General features: G+C 40.3%; 1 protein-coding gene across 1 annotated transcript in view; it reads left to right on the top strand.

The window, feature by feature from the left end:
- Positions 1-11,233: 11,233 nt before the first annotated feature.
- The window catches only part of rgs17 (regulator of G protein signaling 17), a 35,821-nt gene continuing 33,691 nt past the window's right edge, over positions 11,234-13,363 (top strand). The window contains exon 1 of the mRNA XM_087803003.1: positions 11,234-11,367. The gene's annotated coding sequence lies outside the window, so the exon portion shown is untranslated. The remainder of the gene's footprint in view (positions 11,368-13,363) is intronic.

Here is a 13,363-nt window from a genome sequence, read left to right as displayed (position 1 = left end):
ACGAGCGAACGGCCAGAGACGTGTCTCACTGACCGCCAGACGTTGTCCCCAGGAAACGCCAAGAGGAGAGAACACCAAGAGAGTTGAGGAGAAGAGATTCTCCTCGTCACCCACTCGCTCTCCTCACGGTAACACTTTGGAACGGTGACCCGGCCGATGGTTTTGGTGTGAAACGAGGCGCCTGCCCGGAGCGCGCCACACTGAGCGGATCAGCGTGTGCCTACCCTTCGCCGAGAGGCGCGGGTAACCCGCTGAACCCCGCTCGTAAAGGGGATCGGGGATTGCAACTATTTCCCATGAACGAGGAATTCCCAGTAAGCGCGGGTCATAAGCTTGCGTTGATTAAGTCCCTGCCCTTTGTACACACCGCCCGTCGCTACTACCCATTGAATGGTTTAGTGAGGTCCTCGGATTGGCCTCGCCGGGGCCGGCACAGCAGGAGTCAGCTCAGCTCTGCCATCACCTGCATGGGCGTGATGACGAGGCGCGACGGGGATACGGCGCTCGGAGACGGAGATCCCGTTTGTCGGCCTCATCATCTGGTGCTGGGGGGAAGCGTCACCAGAGCCAGCCACCCCAGCAGCACCAGCAACAGAGGCGGCGGGCGACGAGTGAGCGTCACCAAGATCCGCAGCGCGAGCCGGAGAGCCAGCAGCCGCAGCGTAGTCGTCGGCCGAGGGCTCCTCCCCCCTATTCATTCAAGGGCAAGAGAAAACAAGAGAACGTATGACATTTCTGTGGTTCGTTCTGAGGTAGATGTTAGAAGTGTGCATGTGTTCCGCCTGTTGGAGACCCATACTGGACCTGAGCTATTTGAACAAATTCATAGCTACGCGCCCGTTTCGCATGTTGACGGTCAAGAAACTGCTCACAGGTGTTAGAGATTGGATGACATCTATTGACCTGACCAACGCGTACTTTCACATCGAAAGTACTGGCTTTTTGCCCTCGAGAATCGTGTGTTTCAATACCCTCGGCTCCTGTTCGGCTACGCTCTGGCACCCAGGACCTTCACCAAGTGTGTGGCGGCGGCACTGGAGCCATTAAGGGTGAGTGGGGTGAGGATCTTTACCTATCTGGACGACTGGTTGATCCTTGCCCGGTCAGAGGCAGAAAGTTACACTCACACACAGAAGGTGTTGAGCTATATTGCCACCCTGGGGTTCACGGTGAACCTAGGCAAGAGCTTCAGAGATGGTTTGGTCGTTTCAAGCTAGATCTCAAGCATGAACAGGGTCGAAAAGAGCGCCTTCCGGCTCGGGTTTTGCAGAACATCCAGTTTTTGGGACTCTCTGGCCAACCTCAGACGGAGAGTTCCATTGGGTTGCGTCCTTCTTACACTCAGGTGTTCACAGACGCTTCTCTGACAGGTTGGGGAGGCACCTCGGGTCAGGCCTACGCCAGCGGGTAGACCAGTGTACAGTCACATAATCTGGCTAGAGCTAAAGGCAATTTACAACGTCCTGCTTCACCTCTCTCCCCAACTGTCACGGTCCAACGTCCTAGTGCTATCCGACAGCTCCACCGCCGTGGCGTACATTAATCTCCAAGGTGGAGCCAGATCCCCAGCCCTTCTGAGTGTGGCAAAGAAGTTTTAGCTGTGGGCAGACCGTCACTTGTTTTCTCTCAGAGCTCAGCATGTACAGACAGACTGTCGGGTGGGGGCCGTCCACGATGAATGGGGTCTGTCCGAGGCAGTGGAGAGCCGAGGTCTGGCTCTTTGCCAGCAAGGAGAACTTCAGATGTCCTCTCTGGTTCTCCCTCAGGGCATCGGATTGAATAGGCGTGGACGCTTTAGCCAACTTGAGTTGGCCGGCCGGACTACTGTTCGCCTTCCCTCCTCCGCGGCTCCTCCTCCCCTTAGTTCAGAGGACGAGGCGGGAGGGGCTGAGGTTAATACTGGTAGCGCCAGACTCCCTAGTGAGCATGACGGTCAGGGACCCGTGGGCCATCCCTTGGGCCCCCGCTGCCCTGGGCCGGCCTCTCAAAGTGTGGCTCCTGCACGGGACGAGCTGAGCGGGACTTTGGACCCGGGCGTTCTCCAGCGCAGGCTTTATGCCTCGAAGTGGGGGATTTTCTCCCACTGGTGTGCAGACAGGTCCTTCGACCCCAGCTCCTGTTTGGTCTCTGCTGTCCTGTCTTTCCTGCAACTTTTGCTGGAAAGGGGACGGACTTGGCGACACTGAGAGTGTTCGCATCAGTCATAGCAACGAGGTATGTCGGGTTGAGGGTGCTTCGGCTCGCGCCCACCCTCTGGTGGCGCCTTTTCTTACGGGGTGCCTGCAGGCTTCGACCTCCTGCAAGGCCTTCCAGCCCTCAGTGGGATCTCCAGTTTGTACTGGACTCTCTCACAGGCCTGACCTTCGAGCCTCTTGACCAAGTCCCACTGGATATCTTGTCTTCAAGGTATCGCTCCTTCTGACACTAACAACCACGAAGAGAGCGAGTGAGCTTTGTGCTGTCTCCACTAGCCCTAAGTGTCTTTTCTTGGCGTCGAGGAGTCTTCGTGACATTGATGCTGGTGGCTGTGTTTAGGCGCTCTGATGCCCTATTCATCTGCCGCAGTAGATATCGAGGGTATGAGGCGATCTCCTCCCAGAGGTTTCTCATTGGGTGAGATCGGCCATTATCCGGGCCTACCAAGCAGCGGGTGGATCTGCTCCTAGCGGACTGAGGGCACATTCCACCCGTGGTGTGACAGCCTCAGTGGCGCTTCACTGGGTGTGGCAGCAGAGGACATCTGCTTCTTTGCTAACGCCTAACTCCTCGACGTGACGGCGGGATCAGTAGCTCATACGCCGCTGCTGTGCCCCCCTCGAGGCCCACGGCTCCAGTAGACTTGGATCCTGGGCTGGCAGGGCCCTAGCGATGCTGCTTCAGGAGCGGCGTCCAGATGGGGGTACATTTATCCCGTCAGGCTTCGCCTTGGGTTTAAACCAATAGCGAGGCCGTTAGAGGGCGGAGCACCAACATGAAGTAGAACCCCTGAGTTATCTATCATAACCTCAGGTTCTACCAATTGGTGCGAAGCCCTCTAACCTCGTCGCCCAGCGGCCGCCCTTCTCGCTGAGTTTTCAGTTGGAGGAAGTGCGGCGGGTGTTTCCAGCCTTTATAGGAAGTGGACTGCCCCCTGCTGGGTGGCAAGTTCATTAAGCTTTCTCAGAGACTAGGCGGTGCCTCGGGGTAAACCAATAGCGAAGCCGTTAGAGGGCTTTGCACCAATTCGTAGAACCTGAGGTTATGATAGATAACTCAGGGGTTACTGACCAATCCTACATGTAAAATTGACTAGAGGTGTTAACCTGAATATTCATACTATAAAAGATCCACCATTTTGTGAGATCTTTGCGTTCGGGTATTCGAAGACGTCTGCGATAGATCTCTCTGCTTGCTAGCGCCCGTGTTCACGTAAGTTTGTCTCTGACTTTTGCATAATTCACTAAACTAGCATTTTTCTTAAACTCATCCATGTGTCTGTCCTTAATTTTCCACCACATCGTACGAGACTGGGGAGGGATCGGTTCACCGGAACACAAAAAGTCTCTGGTTCTGTCACAAATTTAGATTTTATTTTTCAATACTGCTTTCTTAAGCTGATGCTGTTTTTTTGTGGTATGGCATGGTCAGTTGTTTGTTGTTTTAAATGTAGGCGACACTATCATGTCCCAGGAAGAAAAAAAATAGTTGAAAAACATTTGATTAGAATTTAAGTTGAATTGAGGCAGAGGGGAGAGGGTTTCACGACCTGGTAACCCCTGGGATTCAGAGTAGGGGTGGAAGAATAAGTGGCTCTCTTTACAGGGCATCTGACGTTTTTCCAGATTCCTTAACTAGTTAGGATAGTTGACCTATGGTTGATTAATGTAGACGTACTTTTTCGGTAAGCCAAATAGCCATCATAAATTTGGGGATATTTGGGATTTGAGAGGTCTCTCCCAGAGAAAATATCCTGGTCTGGAGGCTCTGCCAACCGGTGTGTAGGCCAGTTAGATCTCATTGTGTTACTGTGTTGAGTGGTTCCAAGGGTATTTGGCAGTATAGTCAGGGCTAGTTAATTTTTGCGAACATCACGGTGATGGATAAAGATGCAAAAAAGCAAAGATGGATTATTTTAGAGTTAGTTCGACAGGGTTTGAAATAGATGGAATAGTTGAGCGGTCTCCTATCCAGTGTGTTTGGAAACGTATTGAGCGATCGAGAGGCTCTCACCGATTGTGACTTCGACACTTTAGACACGACAGGCTGGTTTGAGTCTCGTTCCACGTAGCATAGTGTTTCTCTCTGACCTGTTTTGGCAAAATACTGTTGTCGTCGTAATGTCAGTATTTTTGTTAAAATTGTCTGTGTCTATATATTTTTATCTTTGGAGAATTTTTTCTCGCTGCGGTACTTGTGAAAGTTGGCATTCATTTGTGTTATTCTTTGTGTGAGATCGCTTGACTTTCGGTGACTCGACTGAGAGTCCATGTTCATGTGTCTTTGGACACTATCTCTTGCTCATAAGAATACTGCTTCTTGGCAGACGTTGTCTTGTCAGCGGTGTCCAGGTGAGCGCCGAAAGAGTTTCCTTGTTGGTGGGAGTAGTTTCACTTAGAGGTTGAACTTCTTAGACGCTCTTTTCCTCACTGACCCTCCCATTGTATTCTTGTCTTCTCTAAACACACACACATTCTTTCGTCATCTTGAATTATATTTACTAGACTGTTTGTTTATGAAAGAAAATAATAATGAAGTAATTAAAGTTAATATGTAATTTAATTGTTGACTTATTACGTTCTCTCTTACCTTTATCCATTGTTGTCATTTCAATTTTTCTATTTTTTTTACTGATTTCTATTATTTCTTGTTATCAGTAATATTGTTTTTCAATTCAAGTTTCAATCCTTAATTTTCTTCCCTTTATTGTTTTTCTTTTAAGTATTTGGATTGGGTTTAGTATAATTATCTTTTCTCTTTTTTAAGTAATATTCTTTGTTGACAATAGTTATTTTACTATTATTCCTGTTTCTTAATTAAGGTATATATGTATATATACAGTTAATTAGTGGTATAATTTGGTAAAGAAGAAAAACACAAACAACTCACATTTCAATTTTCTAATTCTTCTGCAGTGTTCAATAACAATAACACAATTAACATTGATTGTTGGCACACTGCTGTATGTATTAATGATCTTGACCATCCTCTCTTCCTATTTGACATTGTCAATTGACCAACTCACAATTGGTCACATTGCGTGTAACTTTTGGTGTTTTGTCTAGCTAATACTGATTATCTGAAACATGTGTGTCATTGACTGCTTGCACGTGTGTACGTTTGTTGATATCTAGTTCCTGTTTTTGTCTCTTCATCTACTCTTCTTTTGTGTTGTTTGCTGTGCTGCCCACTGCTGGTTTTCTCATTGCTTACTTCTTTATTGACTTTTGTACTGACTCAATTTGTGTAATTATTTAATTATTAATTAATGGAATCAATTACATTTATCTAGTTAGATCAGTATTCATGTTTATTTTGTTTTCTTAATTTTTCAATTATTACATTTAAATTAAATTTTATTATTTTAACAATAAGTCATACATTTACTATTGTTTTATTATTATAAGTAAATAAGGGTTGGATTTTTATTTTTTTTGAAGTGATGTGTTGTATTTGGTCTTTAGACAGTCACTCTTATTCCTCTTTGTCAATTGTGCTATATATATATATATATATATATGCAACTAATTAGGAAGTTAAATAAATAATAATACATTCCTAATTAACTATTGTTTTGACTTGAATGATTTTTTAATTAATTAGTATACATTTGATTAGATCTAATTGCATTTATTTATTTTATTTTTTAATTTTAATAATATTGTTTTATTATTAATATCTAAATGTATGATTTGTTTTATTGATCAAGGATTTTATAATATCTTAATTAGTTAATTAAAGTTTTGGTTCCCTAATTTAGATTGTTAGATTCTTCCTCTTTCATATTTTCATTTAATTATTTATTTTGGTAATTGCTTCTTTACCTATTATTTTTAGCATTATTATTAATATTTTTAATATTATTATAATTTGTTCTATTCCTTTATTGACCTCCTCTTTTTAAGAGAAAAGTAACTACTGGTGACAAGTTAAAGCTCCTAACAGGGAAGAAAAATAAGCATCTTTACTCTGTTTTTAAATCTTATTATGAGTGGGTTACTCACATCAATGATTTCTCAGAATTCGCAATAAGTAAAATAGCTACACAAAGTGCCAGATACAGCTAACTAATATTCAACTTAAAGACTTGAAAGAGCTTCTCTAAAAATAGAGAGATGAAAGTTAATGATAGTTCTAGTCCTATCATAGCTCCCTATTGGCCACTGGCTGGAATGCATGGGTGTGGCAGGAGAATAGGACAAGGGTATGGAAACAAACAAACCAAAGAAATTTGGACAACAATGGCGCATCTTTGGCTTTAGTCCAGTTCCCTATTGGTGACACCTACAATTAAAGCAATTTTTCTGATTGAATCATTATAATTATAATTGTAAAAATATTTTATAGAGTAAATTTTTACTTTTTTTTTTTTTTTGTTATAAAGTCAGTCTTGGTTGGTCTTTTAAAAATTGGTTGAACTTAGGTCCAGAAAGCCAACAACAGAAATTATTATATAGAAAAAACATAATTAAATAAATAAACAGCTGCAGAAATGGTTGCAGAGTCACTTTTCTCTATTTGATATTATCCATTTACTTCAGTAATAGACTTTCAAACCAAATCTGGGGAATGATAATGATTCAATTGATTTTCTGAGCTGTACAAACAAGAACTCAACCTCGCCCAAATCTCCACCAAGAATGAACTTCTGCTCCAGAGAGGGAGGCAGCTGTACTGGTTCAATGTGATTGAACCAGCTGATGATTTCTCTGACCCCACACTGCACTATGAACTATATCTGGGATGATGATGAACCTGATTATGACGACAAATGGCACGATCTGGTCGCAAACATGAACTTGACTCTTGTCTGCGGTGATATTTTTGTGGGTCCTGATGGTGTGGCTGCTGAAGTTGAACTAACAACTGAACAAGGTGTTTTCTATGCTCTCTCTCTGACACTTCTGTCCCTCGTGTTGCTCTTGCTGTGGTTGCTGGTGGAGAAGCTAGGGCCCTGGGACACATAAGTTGTTTGCGATTTGATGAAAAATCAGACAAATCTATCCTTTTAGAGACATAATATCTTCCTAAATCTAAGATTTAACAGTAAATAGTTAATCCCAGAATACCATACTCCGATTGCTCCACTCAGAGCTATGATGAAAGCAGCCATAAGACACTAAACAAAAACTTGTGTTGTCAACCGATGCAGAATTTTATTTTTAACTAATTAAAAGTGACTCTGTCTAGAGCTGCTGACTTGTCACCTCCAGACTATACTATATAGACTATACAGACTAGTTAAGAATAAGCAGAAGATTAAACTAGAATATATACTGTCTTTCTGTTGTGGGTAGATAAATAAAGAGGTCTAACTGACACCTGTTTAAATTAAAAATTACATTCATAAAAAACATTTGAACACACACAACATCATCTACTGTTGAAAGAACACTCTCAGACATTCACATAGATCTTACAAATAGAGATTAAACAGTGTCTCTGCTACAACCTGCTCCCTGTGTGTGTGAGAGAATGAAAGAATTCCCTCGAACCCCCGCCTCAGTTTCTCTCTTCTCCATGAAGTTTAAACATACTGATAATTTGAACTTTCTGATAACTTCAAGGTTTATTCAAATAAAACACATGACAAACTTTAACAGACATCCACAGATCTAAGTTTGGAATAAACAACTCATGACACACACACAATGTCCTCATCACCACCTGAATAGATTCAAAACTGACCTTCTCATAACTTCTGATCATTCTTATCCTGTTAGAGGTGGTGTTGAGAAGCCCTCCAGTGAGGAAGACATAAGAAGCCACTGTCCACTGCAGACTTTTAAATGTATCAAATGATCTTCTTGTTAGAAACGGGAACAAGAAACAAGAGCCAACATGAGTAAAGATAAAAACTTGACTAGCAGACTTTTAAATGTATATATGAACAAATGTAGTTTTAGGAAACTACTCTTTGGACATGTGGTGAAATAGTTAAGATGTGTAAATAACCAAACAGAAGAAATCTTGATTTGAGATTAATCCAACTTCCCTCAAACTAATAAGACTTTACTTAATGCTAAAAGACAATACATATTGGTATTATATATTTAAAAGGACAATCAAATGGGCTGGAAATTGTCTAAACATTGGAGAAGTTTCAAATAACAGAAAATATCTTATGATTAAAACATATTTTCAGAATTAGTCATTTTAAGAACATGTATTTAAAAAACAGAATACTTCTATATACATCAGTGGCAGCCAATGATACAATACAAAATATGAAAAGTGAAACTTGGAATTAAAAATTAAATTGATTCATTGAAAAAGTTAAATAAGAAATGGAAATATGTTTCTAAAGCTGCTTCAAATGTACTAAGGCAACTATAAACATTAAACAAAATAAAAAGCAGGGAAAATAATTGACTCTGAAAAATGTAAGAAAAAAATGATGCCTTCAGGAACAGTGAATAATATATTTTGAAACTTCAGAATCATATCAGTCTCTAAATTACCTTTGTTAAACATAAATATACCATAAATCTTAGTTGATCAGAAATAAGAACTAGAGCAAGTGATTGATGGAAAATAAACAAGTTGAGTTCTATATTGACAACATATGGACTTGCAAGTGTAATACTTCAAGGTTTATTCAAATAAAACACATGACAAACTTTAACAGACATCCACAGATCTAAGTTTGGAATAAACAACTCATGACAAGATCTGTGGATGTCTGTTAAAGTTTGTCATGTGTTTTATTTGAATAAACCTTGAAGTATTACACTTGCAAGTCCATATGTTGTCAATATAGAACTCAACTTGTTTATTATCCATCAATCACTTGCTTGTATATTGACAACATATGGACTTGCAAGTGTAATTTATCGAAGGAATTGAATCATACAAGCATTGGAAATTACTACTCTTCATCCACATGACAAAATGATTTGATTGAAGTCTTAAACAATGGAAACTTAAAAAAAATACAAATTTGAAATACTGGAGTTTAACAGTTCTTGCAGTAAAACTTCAATATAAAGATGAAAAATGGGTTAATATTGGCAAATAAGGTTCCAAACCTTATATTGGAGTTCTATATCTAACAAAGGACAAGAAAAGAAAAGAAAGAATCATTATAATTATAATTGGAAAAATATTTTATAGAGTAGATTTTAACTTTTAATTATTTTTTTCATAAAGTCAGTCTTGGTTAGTCTTTTAAAAATTGGTTGAACTTAGGTCCAGAAAGCCAAAAACAGAAATTATTATATAGAAATAACATAATTAAATAAATAAACAGCTGCAGAAATGGTTGCACAGTCACTTTTTTTAATTTGATATTATCCATTTACTTCAGCAATAGACTTTCAAACCAAATCTGGGGTATGATAATGTTTCAACTTAGAATATTTTTGTAGCTCTTAATGTCATATCATTTATGTTAAATTTAAGAGAGTCAATACCAAGGGTATTATGATTAATTAAATGATTTGACCATAGATTGGAATATAAAGTTTGTCAAGAAAACATTTTTTAAATACAAATAAATAAGGTTGTTAATTTGTCACTCAGGGGGAGGACTTAGCCGGATAATAGGTTTTTTACATGTTTGGTGATTCTTGTTGCACGGTTCTGCCGATCAACACTTGCGAAGGGGGCTCTGTCCAGATTTCATTCAATTAGTTAAATTGTTCATGTAGAAAACAGCTTGAGAATAAGGTACAACTGTGTTTGACAAGTCGCTGGGAACAGATTCTCTCTAGAAGACAACAAACTTTGGTGAATTTCCACGACAATCACGTGCGACGGGCATCTTAGAAGACAAGTGTTTACAGTTACTTACCATTCCTACATGTTAACTAGAGGCATTAACCTGCATATTCATACTATAAAAGATCCACCATTTTGTGAGATCTTTGCGTTCTGGCATTCGAAGACGTCTGCGATAGATCTCTCTGCTTGCTAGCGCCGTGTTCATGTAAGTTTGTCTCTGACTTTTGCATAATTCACTAAATGAGCATTTTTCTTAAACTTATCCATGTGTCTGTCCTCCATTTTCCACCACCACGTGCGAGACTGGGGAGGGGTCGGTTCACCGGAAAATAAAACCCCCACACAAACATCTACCAGGAAATTGTATAACATTTCATGGTTCCTTCTGCTGACAAGCTTTATGGAGATGCCGATTTAATTTTCTGTCAGGACTTGGCACCTGCCCACACTGCCAAAGGTACCAAAAGCTGGTTCAATGACCATGTCGTTACTGCGCTTGATTGGCCAGCAAACTCACCTGATCTGAACCCCATAGAGAATCTGTGGGGTATTGTCAAGAGGAAGATGAGAGACACCAGATCCAACAATGCAGATGACCTGAAGGCTGCAATCAAAGCAACCTGGGCTTCCATCACACCTGAGCGATGCCACACGCTGTTGGCTTCCATGCCACGCCACATTGATGCAGTAATTCATGCAAAAGGAGGACCAACCAAATATTGAGTGCATGGAAATTAACATTCTTTTAAAAAGCATGACATTTTTGTTTAACATATCCTTTTTTTAATTGGTCTTAGGTAATATTCTAATTTTGTGAGACACTGCATTTGGGGTTTTTATTATCTATATGCCACAATCATCAACATTTTAAGGAACAAATGTATACTATATGTGTAATGAATCTATATAAAAATATTGAACTTTTTCATGATATTCTAATTTGTTTAGATGTACCTGTAAACCCGCTTTATGTTGCCTTTGATTGGTTAATATTGCGTGGTGGCTTTAGTGATTGGCTAGATTTAGGCCAAAATACCCAAGGTTTCTAATTTTAAAAATATATATATATTATTCAATGGGTACATTTATCGTAAGACATGTCAAGTTTGGCGTGTGGTGTGAGAATGGGTCAAATTGACTGACTGTCACAATCAAAGCGTGACACTTGGCAGCCCTGTTATTTGTGTTATTGTTATCACGTGTGTGTTATTGTTATCACATGTGTGTGTTGTGAGCATCTTCTCGCGCACTGCAGCCCCGAAGCGTCGCTAGCACGGCGCATGCGCAGTGCATCCCAGGGCTCGGCGGTGTTCGGTGCTGAAGTGGGGCGGATGGAAGCAAAAACGGCGGACGTTTCACCGCTGGATGGGTATTGACGATGCGGTTATCGAGGCCTCTGGAGATCTCCGCGTGACTCTCACCGGCCCAGGACGCTGACAGACACTCGGGGTAAGAAGACATTCCCGCGCTGACAGCCGAGACATGCTAGCTACTGTTAGCTCGATGCTAGTAGCTCTGTGCCTCCTTCTGTTGCGATTAAAGCGGCTCTCGCTGCTCATGCTAGCGGGGAGGAAGCTAGCAAGGATGTTGATGACATTTTGGCTACATGGGTGTGTTTGTGCTCGTAGTATCGGGCGAAATATCTGAGAAGCTAACTGCTAGTTCATGCTTCAGTCCTGCTTCTTCTGTGAACATTCTCACAGGCCTGGCTATTCACCACGACTGATGTATTTCTTTATCCTTTTCAATTAATGTTTATTTGAGCGTTCAAGATCATGAGAAGCACCACCAGTTTCCCATGGGTGTGAGTCACAAACGCCAGGTTGTATTGCAGGACAATACACGCTTCTAAGTGAGTTTTATTCTGCGGTCTCTCTTAGTAAACAAACGACATCTTAACTCGTGTTGCAACAGGACACTGTTCGTGTTACATCGATTAACTATATTAATGAGGGATACATTGATCTGACTTTTAAGATGCAGATACCTTCGAGGGTCGACTGATACGAAACGATACAAGTATTAGAATATGAACTCTCTTGTCCTACTGTGAGATAACACTGGTCATGCTTTGAAGCAAAGGTGACTACATATGTCGTAACAAAGTTGTATTAATTGGGAAAAAAAAGTGTTTAATATACTATAAACTAGTATTGAAGTATTGAAACTCCGGATACAAAACTCATTTTCAAAATTATAAATAACATATCATTGATAATGTTGTTTACAGTATTAGTTTTTTTGCACTACCTCAAACGTGTTATCATAGTTCTATCCCAGTTCTTTGCAAAGTTGTTGTTATTATAAATATTTAACGTGTGGTTCTGTTAATTATCACATTTTGTAAAGGGTTTATTTTGCATCTTTCTTGCCAATGCAAATATTTCTTTAAAATATTGGCTTTCTTTTTTATCCTTGTGGCACGGTTTCAAGTATTGGATATTTTTAATGGGTACCAGTATCAAGTTGCACATTTTAGTATCGCGACAACCCTTCCATAAACAAAATGAAAACCACTATGCTGGTGTAAGGCTCTTTAACTGAAAAAAAATTCCAGAATTATATTAAATCACTTTTCTAGAAAAAAACATTTTAGCTAACTTCATTGATCAAAATTGAAACAAAAATTCAAATATTTGTATTAGTAAACAAAACTCTTTAGTATATCATCATATCATATGAATGAAGATACCAGCTAAACCTCACATTTTTGGTTCTTTACATATATATAATAAGTAAGTACATTTTATTTGTAAAGCGCCATTCGCAGACCAGGGTCACAAAGCACTTAAACAAAAAAGACAATATCCAGTTAAAAAATAAATACAAATTTAAAAACCTTAGATGGCCAAGACAACGCAGTGGCCTGGATGGATGGATGGAACTTTATTGATCCCTCTGGAGGTCTCCTTGGGGAAATTGTTTTTCCAATTAGCACACAGCAACACAGATGATGGATTCATAAAAATAAAAAATAAGAATAAGAACAAAGTTTAAAAAAAAAAAAGAGCGAAACATTAAACAATCTAAGTCGAAAGTGAAATAACATAGATCAAAGAAAAATAACAAAAAAAAAGGATCCAAAATTAAAATAGAAAAGTCTCGTGCCATGCGACAGACTGGAATCCTGTCCAGGGTGTCCCCTGCCTCTCGCCCTATAACTCTGGGATAGGCTCCAGTCTCCCTGCGACCCCGACCCCGGGATAAAGCGTTTGTCAATAAACGAATGAATGAGTCATACTTTCACTCCACTCCTGCCCCCAACCTCAGAATTATACAATCTAATAGCACAAGGAATAAATGAGTCCCTGAGTCTATTAGTGTTACATCTGGGAAGGAGCATTCATGCACTCCATCTACTTCTCTGCTCACTGAGGACAGTGTTCAGAGGATGACTGTAATCATCCGTGATGGACAGTAGCTTCTCCAGAGATCTCTTCTCTGC

This window comes from Callionymus lyra, chromosome 11 (assembly GCF_982586985.1).
Source record: "Callionymus lyra chromosome 11, fCalLyr1.hap1.1, whole genome shotgun sequence".
In the NCBI taxonomy this organism is placed as follows: domain Eukaryota; kingdom Metazoa; phylum Chordata; class Actinopteri; order Syngnathiformes; family Callionymidae; genus Callionymus; species Callionymus lyra.
The sequence above is the reverse complement of the archived record's forward strand: the minus strand, read 5'-3'. Positions and strand labels throughout refer to the sequence as shown.